The following is a 17,725-nucleotide window of genomic DNA, read 5'->3' on the forward strand; positions in this document are numbered from 1 at the left end:
CCACTGAGCTACATTCTCAGCCCAGAGTTCTCTTTCAACTATAAAATTTTAAGAGACAAGAGATGGAAGTGACTTTCCAAAGGAAGATTTTTTTCTAATCATCTTGGGAATAATAGAGATCAAATAAATCACCTAATAATTGAGAAAACATAGATTTCCTCCTACCTTATTCTTCCCATCAGTAAATGGAGAGAGTGTTGCTCTGAGAATTGAGATGGGTAACATGTCAATTATTCTTTTTCCTAGATCTACCATGGCTGCTCTAAAAAAATTTTAGGGCCAGGTTTAGCAGTTTCTGGTTTCTAAGCCATCCAGCCAAAGCCACAGTTAATTAATAAAGAAATGCATTTGAAGAAACTATGTAAGGAGACGAGGAAAAAGTACAACGATTTGCTGCTGCCAATCCATAGCAGAAATGGCATCAAGTTCCTCATTAAGAATCTCTGTTTTCCCCTCACCATTTCATTTCTCTGCCTGCTACCTCACCTAACATCATTTTCTTCCCTAAATCAATCTCCCTAAAAATTGCTCTCACCTCTTCTCTATTATCTTGAAATACTGTGCTCTCTCCTCAGTTTGAAAATAAAAGTGCAGTAAAACAAAGTTTAGTTAATCAGCTGAGTTGTTACCATCTACTCTTCTGAGTTTCTCACCACCCCCAATCTGAGCCCTCTTAAAATAATCCCTCCTCCAAAGAGTTGGTAAGGGTTGGGGAAAGTCTGATGCCAAGAAAATGCCACATAATTATAGAGAAGTGACTGGTTCACTATGATGCTAATTCCTTTCTTCCTCCCACCCTCCTCATTGTTTCTGTCTGAACACTTCCACAGATGAGAGAAGTTCGCTCCTTGACAATGTAAACCCATTCAATTTTTCAACAGCTCTATTTATTGGAAAATTCTTCCTTATGTCATTGCAAAATCTGCTTGACTGTAATCCTAGCCTGAAGTCTTCTGAGGCAAATTAAAGCAAGTTTCATTCTTTCCCAAGATGGCAGCTTCTTCTAATCTGGGTTGTTTCTCAGTTCATTCCTTGCTCATCAGATTCAACAGCTTTGTCAAATTCTGGTCTACATTGTCTGCCCTCAACTTAATAGTCTCCAACTTCCCTTCATACCAACCAAGTACAGTCTCCCCAAGGTGGTCTTTTATGTTGCTGATGCTGACAATTTGCTATTCTGGGAACATTCAGATTGCAGTCTTTTCTCCTTCACTTGAGGATATGTTCCAAAACCCTCAGTGGATGCCTAGAATCCTGAATAGTACTAAAGCCTGTGTATACAATGTTTTTCTCTTAGACTTACCACTCAATATGGTTGTAAGTTTTGCAGCTTAAGGTGCTAAAATGAGCATGAATTCCTTTTTCCTTCCTCACAATTTTAGTTTCACACATAGAAGATTCATTTGTATCACAGACCTTATCCACCTCAACATCTGATTTGTTTTTCTAACCTGACAAAGTTGAAAGTTTTTTTTTAACTTGAAAGAAACACTTTATAACTTGTTTATTACTTCTCTTTGTGCATCTGAATTATGAACATCACTATTTTCGTGCTTCAGGGTCATTGTTAAATCAAGTAAGAGTTATGTGAACACGGCATTGGGATACTTAGCTTCTAAAGAATTCAGGGGTGCATAGGGTATGCAGCATTGCTATGCTAGGCAAAGGAATGAATCACATCCCAGGCATGGCATGAAAATGTATCATGCCATTTAAAAGAACATGTCAAAACCTATACATTATTTACTTGTGGAACTTTCCATTTAATATTTTTGGATTATAGTTCACTGTGGGTAACTGAAATCACTGATAAAAAGAGGAGCCATGTAACTAGTTCCTCGATACATCTATTTCTTCGGGTTCTTAGAGAGCCTTTCTTTGGAAGATTTTTTTAAAATATCACAGGGGTAGAAGAACAATGATGCCAAGGGTTGTGATTTAGGCACTAACCATGCTCAAACAGACCACTAAAACTTTTAACAATCAAAGATGGAATGGAGGGCCTAATGTCAAAGGCATCAAATAGCATTCATTGAAATAGTAAGACAACAAGTAGTAGATCCCACACTACATTGAATCAAACATATAAACATCATAGTCTAAAACAGCTTGCCCATTTCTGGACCTCCAAAGACTCAGCAGATAGAGCACCTGCTATCACTCAGACACTTGCTCATACAGTCTCATTCTCAAGAAATCTAGAGCCTCACCAACAGCTAAACAAAAAGAAGGCTGTGAAGGAAAAGATGAGAACACAATCAGAAGCAGGATACCAGGAGGAACCTAGTTTAAATTTGAAGGGTCAGAAAAGACGTCTCCAATATTTAAGCTGACATCTTGAAAGAGAATCAAAAGAAAACTCTAGCCAAGGAGCAGGTAGGAAAGGTTCTGATCACAAAGGCACAGTGAGGAAGAGTTTCAGAGTTCAAAAGTTGCAAGAGAAGAAATGGCGGCTTGCTTGAAGGAGCTCAAAGGGTGTCAGTGTGACTGAAAGTGCATCAGAGGGAGAAATTGAGAGATGGGATGGTGGTGGGAAACTGAACAGGGCGAGATGATGAGGCTGGAGAACCAGGGTAACAAGACGGATACCAAGATTCATCTGCTATAAAAGGAAATGAGCTTTAAGCAAGACAATGGGATGATCTGATTTAGACTTAAAAGATCACACTGGCTGTTTTGTGAAAGATAAAGTGGAAGGAGGCAGGATTTTTAAAAACTTGGGCATCCATTTGGAGGCTGTTATATTTCAGGTGAAAGTGACTGTGGCATAAGGAAGAAAGGAAAGATGAACAGGCTTAAAAAGTAGTGTATCTCTCAGAATCTTGAATGCGCTTGAACTCATGTGATCCATCCATTGCATATCTCTAGATACACTGATCAGTTTTTAAAATATTGTCCCTTGACAAGCAACTGTTAGCCTAACCCAGGAACGTCTCAGAAATGAAAACTGTTCAAAAAGAAAATGTACTCATTACCTGTAATCCCACTGTACATCATCTTTACAAGGACAATATAAAATACATTTTTTTAAAAAAGGAATTAAAATTTCAGGCTTCACTCTTAAGCCTATTAAGTTAGAGATTATGGGACTGAGGCTCAGAAATCCAAATCTGAGCAAGCCCTCCAAGTGATGATGGCGTATGCTGACGTTTGTGCACCATTGGCTTTGAGGAATTAAATAATGCAGAACCACACACAATACCCTATGTGTGGAGAATTCAAAGTCAATCCTACAATATTAAAATATGCTTACTAAATAGTTATTTTTTTAAAAGACTAAGTTAGCATAACAGATTGAGAATTCTATAGTGGTGCCCATAAATTGAATTCTAATTGGTGAAAACTTAGCCATTAAGGTCTAGAGACTCCTCTTTTGGCTCTCCCAGGACTTTTGTTTCTCTTCCATTTTCCTGATCCACTTCTATATCTTGTGATGTTTTGTATGGAGTCATTGCAGCCTTCTGTGTACTCTTGGTTTTTGTCTTTGTGTTTGTTTTTGAGCCAGGATCTCTCTGTGTTGCCCAGACTAGCCACTGTGTGCATCTCCCTAGTGCCGGGATTGCAGTTGTACACCACTACACCTGAATCCAAGCTCAATTTTAATGTCTGTTTATAAATTTGTTCAATATACAAGCTTTATTATTTACGTTCCCTGAAGACTCATCCCCCCAACATAGTCTGAGACATATTGGTTGGCTGCTTTATTAATCATGGGAATAGTCTTTTTGTTGTAATGTTCCTTCTTCTTCTGGAAAGAAAGAGAAGTTCAGTTTATTCTCTTGGGTGGAAAGAGTCACTACCTGATGGATATAAATAAAGAGTGGCTGTCCCCTGTATGGAGTGCCATGGTTCTTCCTAAGAAATGTCACTAAGCATCCTTCCATGAAGGCTTGAAGAACTCACTGCTATGTACTTCACAATACTGTTGGGTGTGGGTGAATGGAAAAATTCACGTGGATTCTCAGTAACTACATATTTAAGCACTACCAAAGTGTGGATTTGGAGTTTAGAGTTAGGTACTGAAAAAGGGAAAGACATTGTCCTTTCTGGAAGCCAAGAGTCAAGATAAAATGATAGCACTCCCAGAGTGGGAAAAATCACTGTTCACATTTGGAGCAGCAAATACTCACATTTCTCAGTAAGAATCTCAGGTCTGGAATATTATCTAAATACTGGAAGGGCCTGAAAAGGCAGTTGCTCATTCAGCCTTTTGAAAAAAAAGGATTGAGTAGGGGAAAAACAAAGGAGGAGGTAACAATGCTTGATAGAAGTGTACTCATTACCCTACTCATGTAACTGTAACCCCTCTATACAGTATCTTTACAATAAAAAATATACTCTAAAAAAGGAATAAGATTCTGGTGCATACTTCAACATGATGAACCTTAGAAACAGCATGCTAGGTGAAATAATCCAGTCAAGAAAGTGTATATATTGTATAATTTCACTGAAGGAGGAACCTAGAGTTAGTAAACTCATATGCAGAAAGCAGAAGACAGATGAGGAACAAGGAATGGAGAGTCACCATTCAAAGCATTCTGAGTTTCCATGGACAGACAAAGATCTTCCAGAACTGGATGGTGGTGGTAACTGTACAATACGACAAGTGTGAGAACTGTCATTGCACACATAAAATAATTAAGAGTAGTCATTTTAGGTTCTGTATGCTTTACCACATTTAAAAATAGTTGTTTGAAGAAAATACTGACTCAATACTGTTCATGTATGGCTGGAGCTGCTCCAAGAATGAAATGACATGACTTCACATGGTGTATGAAATGATTGCAAATATGCATTGCCATTATGATTGTGGCGTATTCCAAAATCATTATGCTTACTCTCCACAGAATCAGAAAACCTCACAGTTAGCACACAAAAATAGGTGGGTGGGTGTGCAAAGAAGGCATTGCTAACAGCAGAGTTTTGTGACTACTTAGCATCCTTGCAGATTACACAACACAACATGTATCTTCATCCTGGCCTTTCCAACAAACTGGACACCAAGAGGCAAAGTAAGCATATGTCCCAGACCTACTGTTTTTATCTTAATGCCTGAAGGAAATAAAAATTATACTGTGACTCTGTCTACTCCTTTTGATACTACACCTTACATGTCAAGCTAAGCAAGTTCTAACTTTGGCCTATGCATTTCCTGGAAACTGCAAAAAACAATCACCAAAAGATTGTTTTGTGCATAATGAAAACCTGCATCGTTTTCCCAAAAGGGAGAGATCAGACTGAAAGATCTTCTCTGCTCTAGAAAGAAAATGCAACACTTGATCTGTGCCTGCTAGTACACCCACCTGTCCCTTCTTTCCCTAATGAGATGAAATTATAACAGGAAGAGCAATTTGCAAACATCCTCCCCTTGGCTGATTTATGCTCCAATAATGCGTGTCAAATTCTTTCTGAATCTTATGTGCTGTATATATGTGGAGACATCTAGGAAAAGGTTTTAGAATGCCTCTAATCTTCTAAATCAACAGTAAAGAAAAAAAAATAAAGCAAAGGTCAAGGTTTTGATACACTGCTTCTAAAATACATCCCACACTGAGTAAAATGCCATGAAATCATCTGTCAGGCTGACTTTCTTCCAGAGAGTGCATTCCAAGAGCGTGGAGAGGAGCCAGCACAGCTATTGCTGGTTTCCTTAGATTCCAAGGCACCTTAATCATATTCACAAGACTGTACTTTTTCATCACGGCAGGAGCTGACAGAATTTTGTGACAATTCTAGGAAATGCCTTCAGATGGCTCCTTCTATGAATTATGAATGTTTCACAAAGCTCTACCACAAGGGGTAACAGCCCTGTGCTCCACAAATGCAGAGGGCTGCTTAGGCAGTAGAATTCCTTTTGTTTCCTTGCCTTGAGATTTCACATTGTTTGCAAACACGGAAAATAGATTTGAGGAGGGTAAGTGGGCACTAATAATTAGTTATAATTGATTATTTTGTCTCATGAAAAGCGATGCAGCCATGTGTCACCAAATGACAGACTACATACATGACACTGACCCAATAAGATTGCATCGTCTAGTAACAGTGGTGGTAGTGAGTGTTTCATTCCTTAGGAAGAATTGTATAGTGAGTTTGTAATTTTCTTACCAGAATGTGTTTAATGTGACTGTGAATAGACTTATCCATCACTACCTTTAGGTACTAATAAAAGACAGTCAATTCTCATTGCTCATTCTCATTAGGTCCTAGAAAGTCACCACCAACACTGAATTAACAAGTACTGAACCCTTGCTCCTAGGTGAAAGCACAGAGTTAGATCCCTGCAAATGTCTGCTCGCATTGTTATCCGCCTCATTGTATGTATATCTCTGTTTAAAGACACGCTATTTAATGCATGTTATAAATTCATTACCACTGAGCACACAGTCTACAGCAATGGAGATCATGACTGAATGAAGTTTCTTTAACACATGTATTTCCTCTGTAAGACACATCCCTGAAGAATAATAGACACTTCACTGCATGGGGAGGAGAGGAGCCTTAAATACCAAAATCACTAACAAATAAGCACAAACATGGGGGGGAAAGGGTGCCCTAAATAGACCTGCCAAGGATATTTCATTATAATATGAAGGCTAAAAGAGGAAGACAGACTTCACTCTGTATGGTGAAGTAAGAAAACAGAGCAACACCATCTTTGACCATGAACATCAGGCAACTCAAGTTGTTTCCTGCTCAGCGCGTGTCTTCGTGTACCCACAAATGCCCAGCAAGTATTGATTTTGAGGTTACAAATAAACTCCATCAAGCAGGCAAATTCACAAGCAGATTCTTCAGCTACTGAGGATCGGCTGTGTATGTATCTACATGAGACATCTCTCAACATGGAGACAATTCTTCATTTCATGACAGTGACCACTTGTTAGGTCCGGTGAGGTAGCCCACCTGCTTATTACATGTGACCAATCACAATGCCATTTCCATTCTGTTTCCACATTCTCCAGGTGATCTTGTTATAAAAATTTAGTTAATCTTTTCCTTTTTATTATTTTTTCTTTCTTTTTCTTCCTTCCTTCCTTCCTTCCTTTCCTTTCCTTTCCTTTCCTTTCCTTCCTTCCTTCCTTTCTTTTCTTTTCTTTCTTTCTTTCTTTCCTTCTTCCTTCCTTCCTTCCTTCCTTCCTTCCTTCCTTCCTTCCTTTCTTTCTTTCTTTCTTCCTGGTATATGGCAAGTTTCCAACTTATCTCATAGAGATAAACAGAATCTGGCTTTAACTGTCTGCCATTTACTGTGAGGACCACTTTGGGCTTAAGGCCTGGACCATGGTCCAAGATGGGCTGATTCAAACCTACATCTTAGCACAGGAGGGTCCAGAGAGCCACTCAGATGACCATGTGGAAAGTCAAATGAGAGGATAAGGCAGGAGTGGCAGGTGTGAGGATAAATAGCCAGAAACATACCTTCAAGGAGCTTCAGGGTCAATTATCTGCATTTAGATCACAGGTGCTAAGAGTGCTAGCATTCCTAGTCTCTGCAGTGCTGGCGAGAGAATATCATAGTAAGAAAACTTGAAGGATTATGCAAAGCTGGAGAGAAATTTTATTTAATAGGCATCAAGTTCTGCTCATGCTTGATGGATCCTCACCTGTGTGACTTTGGGACATACAATATGTACCTTGTTTTTTTTCATTATTTAGCCATTGATTTATTTTATTTTATTTTTTTGTGAACATACTGTACAGAGGGGTTACAATTACATGGGCAAGATAATAAGTATATTTCTTATCAAGCATTGCAGCCTCCTCCTTTGTTTACCCTTTACATCCCTTCCCAGCCTCCCCCCGCCCCCCCACCCAACCCTCTCCCCCCCACCAAAGTTGTAGAGTTCATTTTCGACATGACAACTTGTATGTACCTTGTTCAATGTAACAATTCACCATAAAATTTTTAAAACAATCATACAGCTAAAATAACCATCCCCAAATTGCCTGTCCATCCCTCATCTTACCAATCACCATTCACCGATGTATGTATATTGTATATCTAAATATTACCAGAAGTGAAACATTTAACTCCCCCTTGGCAGGTCATTTTTAAGTTATATTATGTTCCTTTCCTTTAAAGGTGTGTTCACTAGTGATAGAATGACAGTTTGATGATCTATAACCAAAGACCTCAACAACTCTTAATAAGTCACCTTAGTTTTTCTATCATATGAGTACATTCTTCCACGGAAATAAGGCTGCAAGATGTTCTCAATAAGACAGTACAGAATGGGTGCAATTTCTTCCTTGCTTTTCTTCTATATTGCTCTGTAAGTGTCTCCACTATGAGTTGTATTGTTTGATGAGTTGTGTAAATGTTTATATGTTTGGTTTTTCTCCAGCTCTCAGACATTATCCACAGACGCTCTGGCTCTTATTCTTCCTCAGAACTAATCAGTGTTTGGTGGTAGGTGCCCAATAAATGCCTTCAAAAAGAATGGACCCAAATATTCCAAGTCTGCCTTTGCCTACACATGTTGTCACTCGGATTTTTTTTACTTTATTTATTTACAGAGAAAAGGAGGTGGGTGATTTCTAAGAGCTTATCCTGGTCTAAAGTTCTCTGACCATCTCTATGGACATCCGGGATTTGTCTGTACACCAATCAAGAGATTTGTCTTTTCTTTTCAGGACAGGTGCTTATAAAGTGTCATGATGAGTACTGGAGACCAGGACAATCTATCTCAAACTGTTGGAAGCTTCTTGTCTTTTAACAACACTGTGTACTGGAGATTATGTCATGATTGAAGCAAACTTGGGATAAGAAAGCTGAGATCTCTACCCAAGCCCAAATCTCTAATTTTATAAAAATTCCTTGTTGCCACTTATCCTTCTATGTTCTCTTTCCCTGGAAGTATTAATGTCCTGTATCCTGACAGTGTCCCAAAAGAACAGCAAAAAAAAAAAAATACGATCGCATTCTCTGAAGAACGGGGAACATATTTGATTACAGTCTTCAAGCTAGGATTCCAGAACAATCTCTGTTAAAAAGTCACTAGCTAAGTTTTTAACTTTTGGTTTTACTTTTCTTACCTATAAAGTGGAAAATGGTTACTACTAATTACAAGGGGAAAATAAAGTAAGCAAAGGAGGTGAAAGATGAGGTGAAGCGAGTTATACATCTAGCCTGTTGTTCGTGTACATACCTGTAATCCCAGCACTGAGAAGGTTGAGGGAGCCACCCTTGACTATGTAGCAATATATCCTTTGCTCCCCTCCTCCCCCAAAAGCAACATATGCTTATATAGTTTAATGTATAGTAACACAGCAGTCACTACTTAGGCCTTCAAACTTCTAACAAATTAATTCCCAACCCCAGGTCCTTTGTACTTGTTGTTCTATCCTATCTAGACTTGTTCTATTCTATTTGGAATACTTTCAGTTGCTTCTCTTTATGGTTAATTTCTATCTAATCATCTCCTTAGGACCTTCTCAGAGAGAATCTCTCCAACCATTCTCACTGAAGCAGTTCCAATATCTCTTATCATTTTAACCTGCTGGTTTGGTTTTCTTGATAGCACTTACACACAAATCTTGAACCAAGCCTGAAACAGTAAAATTCCCTGTGACAAAAATGAGTTGGAAAAACAATGTAGTGTCCAGCTATACTTTACCTCAAGTGGGAGTCTATCCCAAAGTGCCCACTAGAATGGCTACTTGCAAAGATAGAAAACTGGTGAAACTCCTGTACACTGCTGATAGGAGTTATACTGAAACTAATACCACTTCTCTGGAAAACTATTCACAGATGTTTACAAAAACAAAATGTGGGGGCTGGGAAGGTGGCTCAGTGGTAGAGTACATGAGGCCCTGGGTTCAATTCCTCAGCACCACATAAGCAGAAAAGGCCAAAAGTGGCACTGTGGCTCAAGTGGTAGAGTACTAGCCTTGAGCTGAAGAGCTGAGGAACAGCGCCCAGGCCCAGAGTTCAGGCCCCACGAATGGCAAAAAAAAGTGCTTTCTCTATGATCAAACAATTCCACTCTTACACCAATTTCTAGGTACATGCCCAGAGAAAAAAATATGTGTGTGTGAACTCTCTCTTAACCTCTGGAAGATCATGAACAATTATACTCTGAAAAAATCACTGCTATTTTATAGAGCTGGCATGAAGACAAATTACATGTGGGTGTTTTCACCTCATCCAGTTCTGATGGTTAATTTTTTTAACCTACAATAGTATGGCATTTTAATATAACTTAAACACATCTTCCTGTATACATTAAATCATTTCTAAATTACCTATAATCTGATGGTTAATTTTATGGGTCAACTCTCCCAGACTCTAGAATGCCCTGATATCTCTTATGGTATTCCTAGTTATCAGATCTTTAGACATAAAACTGGAATATATACCACTGGTTCTCCAACTCACGGGCTTTGAATTATACCACTGGCCTTTCTACATCTCTAGCCCATGGGAAGAAGACAGCCCATGGGACTCCTCAGCCTCCATAATCAAGAGAGCATATACCTTTTCAGAGATACAGCAAGCTTTGGAAATAAAATTAATATGGCTGTTAAAAAGGTAGATGTAGCCAAATAAAAAATAAAAAAGCACAGGACTGGGAGTTAATTAGGTAGATCTTTACATAGATCTTCAGTCCCCCACAGCAACAAAAGCAGACACAGGATAATGACAATAATAATGGTTGGTGACATGGATGGTTGACATCATTTTCCATCCTGAAGTGCTAGAATTTAACATAAATGTTTCACACCTCACTTAGGCTTCATAAACTCTCCCTGAAGTAGCCTCCCACACTCCCTTAGCTATTTTGCTCAAGTCTGGTGCTCTAACATTTGAGACACAGCTACACTTCCAGCTTTTTTGCTGGTGAATTGGAGATAAGAGTTTCACAGACTTTTTCTGCCCAAGCCGGCTTCAAACCTCAATCCTCAGATCTCAGCCACCTGCATAGCTAGGGTTACAGGTATGAGCCACTGATGCCCAGCTTCATATTTTTTTCTATTCTACTGCCCTCTGTAATGTATGACTGAATTTCTTAGGAGCCTTGAGTTCACTAGAAACTATCCTGCAAGTTAACTACACATTCAGTGATGTCTGAAAGTACATAACACCATTTTCAAAATTACTTCAACCTTATGTAGTTTCATGGAAGTTTCTTGAGGAGTCCACACAAACCCCAGAGCTCCCTCTCTTTCTCTGTCAAACCCTTTGGCTTCTTGAGATATTTCATTAACTTTTACACTGACAACTGTCTCTCATTATTTAAAAGGAAAATTTTAAAAAAAAAGAAAAAGAAAGATGAAACACCACAATGCCAATGATTGGTTAAAACATCACCTATGGACACTCAAGCATGTTCACAGGGCAGCTTGATCCATCCTAGCAGAAGCTCAGCCACTCAGTGAGAAAGGCAAAGCAGATGCTAGGATACAAATGAGTAGTTCCAATGGGATTCAAATCCTTCATCCCAGTTCTAGCACAGTTATTTCTTCATATAGCCCACCCTTGGCATCTATTAGTATGTGGTTCCAAGGAGACTGACCACCAATGCGGATCAACAGTGAATGCTCAGAATACATGGAGTTCAGTATAGTACTGTGGATGCTTGATCCATTTTTCCCATAATCACCCACCTACCACCTTTCAACAATGTTAACTTTTTAGTTTCACACATAAATTAAGAACGTTAACTTCAACCTTGCTCTTTGGTCGCCAATTGCTTTTTTTGCTTTTTTAAAAAAATTATCACAGTTACATAAGTCAGGCAATAGGTACATTTGTTTTTGAACAGTGTCACCCCCTCCTTCATTTTCAAATCTACAAGTAAACCCAATGGATAGTAAAAGTCGAATAGTTATACTTGATCAATTAAGCAGCACTCTAATTCACACAGTGAGAACTAAGGAGGATATTCTTAGGAGAGGATCTGAAGGGCTCAATAGTTATGTGCAAAGGACAACTTGCTTTTTGGAAGCCATATTTTCACAAAAACAAAGAGCCAAGAAACACTCAGCTGATATTATTTTTTAAACATAATTGATGACAATGACAGGCTGACTGAGAGATATTCTACATCAACTGAACTGTGTAACATACTTTTTAACATTTCTTTTGTGTTCTTAATGTATCATTTTTAGACCATACCTGGTCCAGATCATATGTAATAAATCTGTAAAAAAAAAAAAAAAAAAAAAAAAAAAAAAAGCAACATTACTGAATCACAAAATGATCTCTAAGAGCTAGCTATTCCCCTTGTGAAATGGTAGAATTCTTTACGATGCAGAAAAGAAACACAATATTAAAACACAAACAAGAACAACATGCACAATAGTCTTCAATATTTGAGAACTACCAAACTCTATTTTACAGGGCATATGATTGAATTTGGAGTTACACCATGGGTCCATCCTTGTGCCAACCATGGTCACGGCTCATAACACCCCAGATCACTTTCAGAGACTTACATCCCTGCCTTCTGAGCAAAATCTGGGAAACACAAAATGGAGGAATTCACATAATTGAATGTCCAGAATGGCCTAGCCACACAGGTTGGCACTTACACTATCCTTCGCTATCTCCCGTTTTGTTGCTCAAAACTGAACTGCTCATTAGAGTCCACAAACCTTGTGAGTCCTAATAGACCTTGAATACTTATACAAAAGTTCTGGAACAATCTCTCTACTGGAACACCTTACACTTTAAATATGCTAAAACCTAATAAACTTTAACAGGTTCCTTCATTCAATGGTTTCTGATTCCTCTTTGCTGGGAGGTGTGAGCTCAGGAAAGGGCCACCCCTCAATAAATACAAGTTGGTAGCCATGGTTATAGGAAGGGGCATCTAGAACCAAACATCTCAGTTTTAAAGATCTCCTATTTAGAGTCCCTGGAAAATAGACAGCTAGCCTTCCACTAACCATCTAGGATAAGACTGAAAATTATTATTAGACACAAGAGATGGTAGTAGCTTGAAGTGTTTTCTGAAAGTGGTAAAGTAGCAAAGGAGAAAGACATGGAGTGGAGCAGATGTTGAAGAGGCTGAAATGAGAGTTCCCAGTGATGAAGGAGATTTGGGAATAGAACAGATGATTAATGATAACAGCAGGGCTTGGGGGTATAACTCAGTGGCAGAGCACTGGCTTAACATGTGCCAGGTCCTGGGTTCAATCCCCAGTACTGAAAAGGAAAAAGTAAGCTAAAGATACCAGAAAGGGAGATTAATAAGGACCTCCCTGAGAAGAACAGAGGAGACAGAGGGGCAGCCATGACAGTGCTAGAAGGTGGTGGGAGAGCTGATATGGAGGACTGGAAATAAGAAACTGGTGTCCCTGAGGGACAAAAAGGAAGCCAGGATGGCTGGATTGAGAACATAAGGGAGAGTAATGGAGAGAAAGGTATAAAGAAGCAGATGATGAAGTCTTTTAATTTATTATCTTTGAGTAGTTATACAAAAGATGTTTCAATTTGACAACTAACTTATGAGGACAATGCATCTTGATCAATGTCACCCCTTCATGAAGGGTCTTTTAGACCTTATTACTCCAGGTAAAACAGATAGAGTTTAGAGAAAGAGAGAATCTCATTAGGTATATGTTTCTAAAGGATGTTCTGGCTGTGAGTCCTTGATTCTTACCACTCCTAGTATTAGAACATAAATGTAGCCAAGCTCAAATATTTGTGACATTATGCTTTCACGTAGATATTTTCAAGTGAATGATCTCATTCCCAGTAGAGTATGGGATGCAAGGACATATTGTATTTGTCTTCTATAGGCTAACCCCTTAACCCAATATCTGCTCTCTTTCAGCTACTTAAATGTGTGGCAAATAAATATTTCTCTAAAATGATTCATGATGAGAAAGGATCCAGTATAATCCATACCCAGTGTTCCATTTTCATGATACCATAACCATCATTTCTTACTTCAATGTCATGCTGGTGTTCTTCTGGCTTTCCTATGCTAGGATTCCTTCGCATTGATATTCCTTTCACTGGTATTTCCATTCTATACCAGCCCCCTCATAAGGCTTGCCCCATACCATCTGCCTCCATGCCCCCTTGTTATTCTTCCCATCATATTCAGTCACTTCTCCTGAGCCTGTATCATCATCATATCCAAGCCCTCCCTCCATCCCTGCTCTGTTCTCAGTCCCTTAGCCCTGTGCTTCATCGAATTTATCTGTACCCAAGCTGGGTAGCATGATCAGTACTGATCTCAAGAGCACGCTGTGAGCTCTCTCCTTCTGCCACACAATTTTGTCTTTCCCACCCTGTGAAATTGGACTTTCTGCTTTCTCTGATCACTTCATAGGTGGCTAGGTACTGTTGGGAGCATTACAAATATGGCAAGATCATTTTCAAGGCACACTTCCATTCTGGGTACCTGGGCTGCACATATATGCCAAATATCAATGGATGGTGGCGGCCGTCCTTCCAGTCCTAACCCATACCTGTTTTGTCTTCTCTATGGCTCAGATTTTCACATTTTCTTCAGATGATGAGGTCTATTACAGATGAAATTTAAGATTCTCTCTACACTTTTTTCCCTATCCCTGGCCCCTCACCAAACCTTTCTGCTTTATAACTCAGGGAAAGAACTGTCTTGCTTGATTTTGTCTTTATGCTCAGTTATCCTCCTGTGATGTTAGTTCCAATTCTCCCCTTACTTTTTGTAAGATAATTATCTAGCAATTATTTCATCTATCCCTTGAATATTTTTATATCCTTATACATACATATACTTATATGTAGATAAGATATGCATCTGTGTCTTTTACTTACATTAATTAGATAGATAGATAGATAGATAGATAGATAGATAGATAGATAGATAGATAGATAGATAGATAGATTGGTTGATTGATTCTGGCTCCTTTACTCTAACAAATAAATTCTATCTTAATAAAAAAGCAAATCCTTCTAGGAATCCTACTATCGTCTAACTTTCCTCAAGAGCTCACCATATGCTTACTTCAAAATACAGTTTAAAGTCTCTGACTTTATTTCCTCAGCTCACCTGACTAAATAATCTCCTGAAATCTGATTTCCAAAGCCCACAAGCTGAAATGTTTCCTTAAAGACTGTGAGTGTTCCAGTGGTTATCCAGTCCGGAGAGTATTTTTCAGTCTTTATCCATTGTGGTCTCAAGAAAATTTGATCCTATTCATGACCTTTCTCTCTCTCAAAATTTATTCTCTTGATATATTCTGTCTGTCAGTCAAGAAACACATGTAAGTGCCTCAGAAGGTAAAATAATGGTCTCCCAAAGAGTTATACTTCCTAATCCCCAGAACTTGAGAGTGATTCACATTGCATAGCAAAAGAGAATTAAGTAGCAAGTGAAATTAAGGCTTCTGATTGGCTGACCAGGAGAAGGGGAGACCATCCTTGATTCATCCAGTGAGCTCAAAGCAATCATGGACCCTTAAATGGGCACAGGAGGCAGAAGAGTCAGTGAGGGTGCTTCGGTATGAAAAGATTAGACTAACTTGAGGAGTATCCATGGAAGGGGCAAAGCAAGAATGGAAACAGGAAATTGACTGTAACTTTGAAGATAAGCAACTCAGAGACTAGAAACATGAAAAGGTACAACCATGATAAAGAGGACTAATCAGAGTCTATTCACTCCAATGTGTCTCTAATGTTGATCAGTGTTCTTCATTTCTAGATTCCTCTTCTTGGCTTCCTTTGCCCAATCAAATACCCAATTTTGTAACACTGGCAATTTTCATCCAATGTGTCTCCTCTCTTGTATTCCCACAATGGCCACACTTGAATGTACCAATGAGGGATGATCTCTAGCCAGTTTCCCCACCTGTGCAGCAATACAGGAGAAAAGATGATACCTTCTCTGCCTCAAGGGGTTGCTCCCATGGCTTTCCCAAAAAATGAGCATGTCTGGGACAGAATATTTTTTTCTATTATGAGTATATTTTTTCCTCTCTCAAATACTCTATAGGCAATTGGCAACTTATTGATAAATTCTCCCAAACTTAGACATGCCCTATGGATTTAATTTTCCTCCCTGCTTCTGCTAAATTTCACATGCTTCCATCATTTTTTCCTACAACATTATGCAATGGATAGTTAGTCTCTGGAGATAAGTAAACATATAGAGGTAATACACATAACATATATAAATACATCTACATATATTTATATTGTATTTTTTTTGTCGGTCATGGGGCTTGAACTCTGGGCCTGGGCACTGTCCCTGCACTCTTCAGCTCAAGGCAAGCACTCTACCACTTGAGCTACAGTTCCACTTCCAGTTTTCTGGTGGTTAATTGGAGATAAGAGTCTCACAGACTTTCCTGCCAGAGCTGGCTTTAAACTGCAATCCTTGGACCTCAGCCTCCTGAGTAGTTAGGATTACAGGCATGAGCCACCGGCACACAGCTTTATATTGTATTTATATAATATACATATATATATATATATATATATATATATTTGTGTTCTGAAGCAGAAATTTGGCTGGGATCAATTATTATGCTTTTCAATGAGATGCTAAGTGCAGAATTTATGAGATAATTGCATAGACTGAGAAGCCTTAGAAATGAGAAGGTAAATCATTGCATATATAGTGAGGCCACTATTCCGTATTTTCAAATGGTCGTTCCAGTTTCTGGGGAGTTTCATTGGCACAAAGAGAACACAGATCATTCTGAAACCAGAATTTCAGCCAGAGACGTTCTGTTTACTTCCTTCTTTAAAAAAAACCTAGAAGGATATCATGAACTTTAAAAAAAATAAACAAATGAAAATAATACAATATGCTCTTATGTTTAAGAACATAAAGATATTCTTAAGTTGAATTTTTAGCTGCTGGTTTGTCTGCCTTAATGTCAATTAATACTAAGAAATCTTTTCTATTTTTTTATTTATATTATCTTTATCTTTTGTTCAAAAGGTTTTCAGTTCAACATGTCAGTCTGTGAGTAAAATGCATCTTGACAAAGTACTATCTTAACATCACATAATACCTTGTCTTACTTGTTTTTAATTTATAATTTTCTCCCCCTTTGCCTCCTTAGTAGTGCCCCACTATGTTCATGGCCTTGATTTTTGTGTATTTTTCTTGACTGGATTTGGTTTGGTTTCACCTTCGCTTCCACAAATGTAAGAAAATAGGTGATATTTGATTTTATGGGATTGTTTCACTTAACAAAGATCTCCAGTGCCATTCATTTTACAGCAACCATCATAATTTCATTCTTCTTTGTAACTTCATTTTTCTTATGGGCTGAGTAAAACGTCATCATGTATGTATCCCAGTTCTTGTACATTCATTCATTCATTGGCACCTAGGCTGATTCCATAGTTTGGCTACAGGACTAGCCCCATTATTAGGATGAATCTACAGGTGTCCTCATTGAAAGCTGACATTGGCTCTTTGGGGATATAACCAAGAGTGATATGGAGGGAATCATATGGGAGTTCTATTTTACTGATTCCCATGTGGCTAAACTAATTTAAATCCATGTCCACAGTGAAGGTGAATAAGAATAACACACACACACACACACACACACACACACACACATCACCATTTGTTGTTGTTGCTTGTTTTCTTGATGACAGCTATTTGACTTGGAGGAAGTACAATTCCAGGGGAGTTTTGATTTGCATTCTCTCCCACTCCACCCAACCCCCACCCCTTTCCCACCCCCCCCCCCCCCACCCCGATGGCTCAGAGAACACAGCTGTCAATCCTTATAGCATGTCCCAATCCCACAAAGAAGGCACAAGATT

This window comes from Dipodomys spectabilis, unplaced genomic scaffold, assembly GCF_019054845.1.
Source record: "Dipodomys spectabilis isolate Male_0828 unplaced genomic scaffold, ASM1905484v1 ptg000234l, whole genome shotgun sequence".
In the NCBI taxonomy this organism is placed as follows: domain Eukaryota; kingdom Metazoa; phylum Chordata; class Mammalia; order Rodentia; family Heteromyidae; genus Dipodomys; species Dipodomys spectabilis.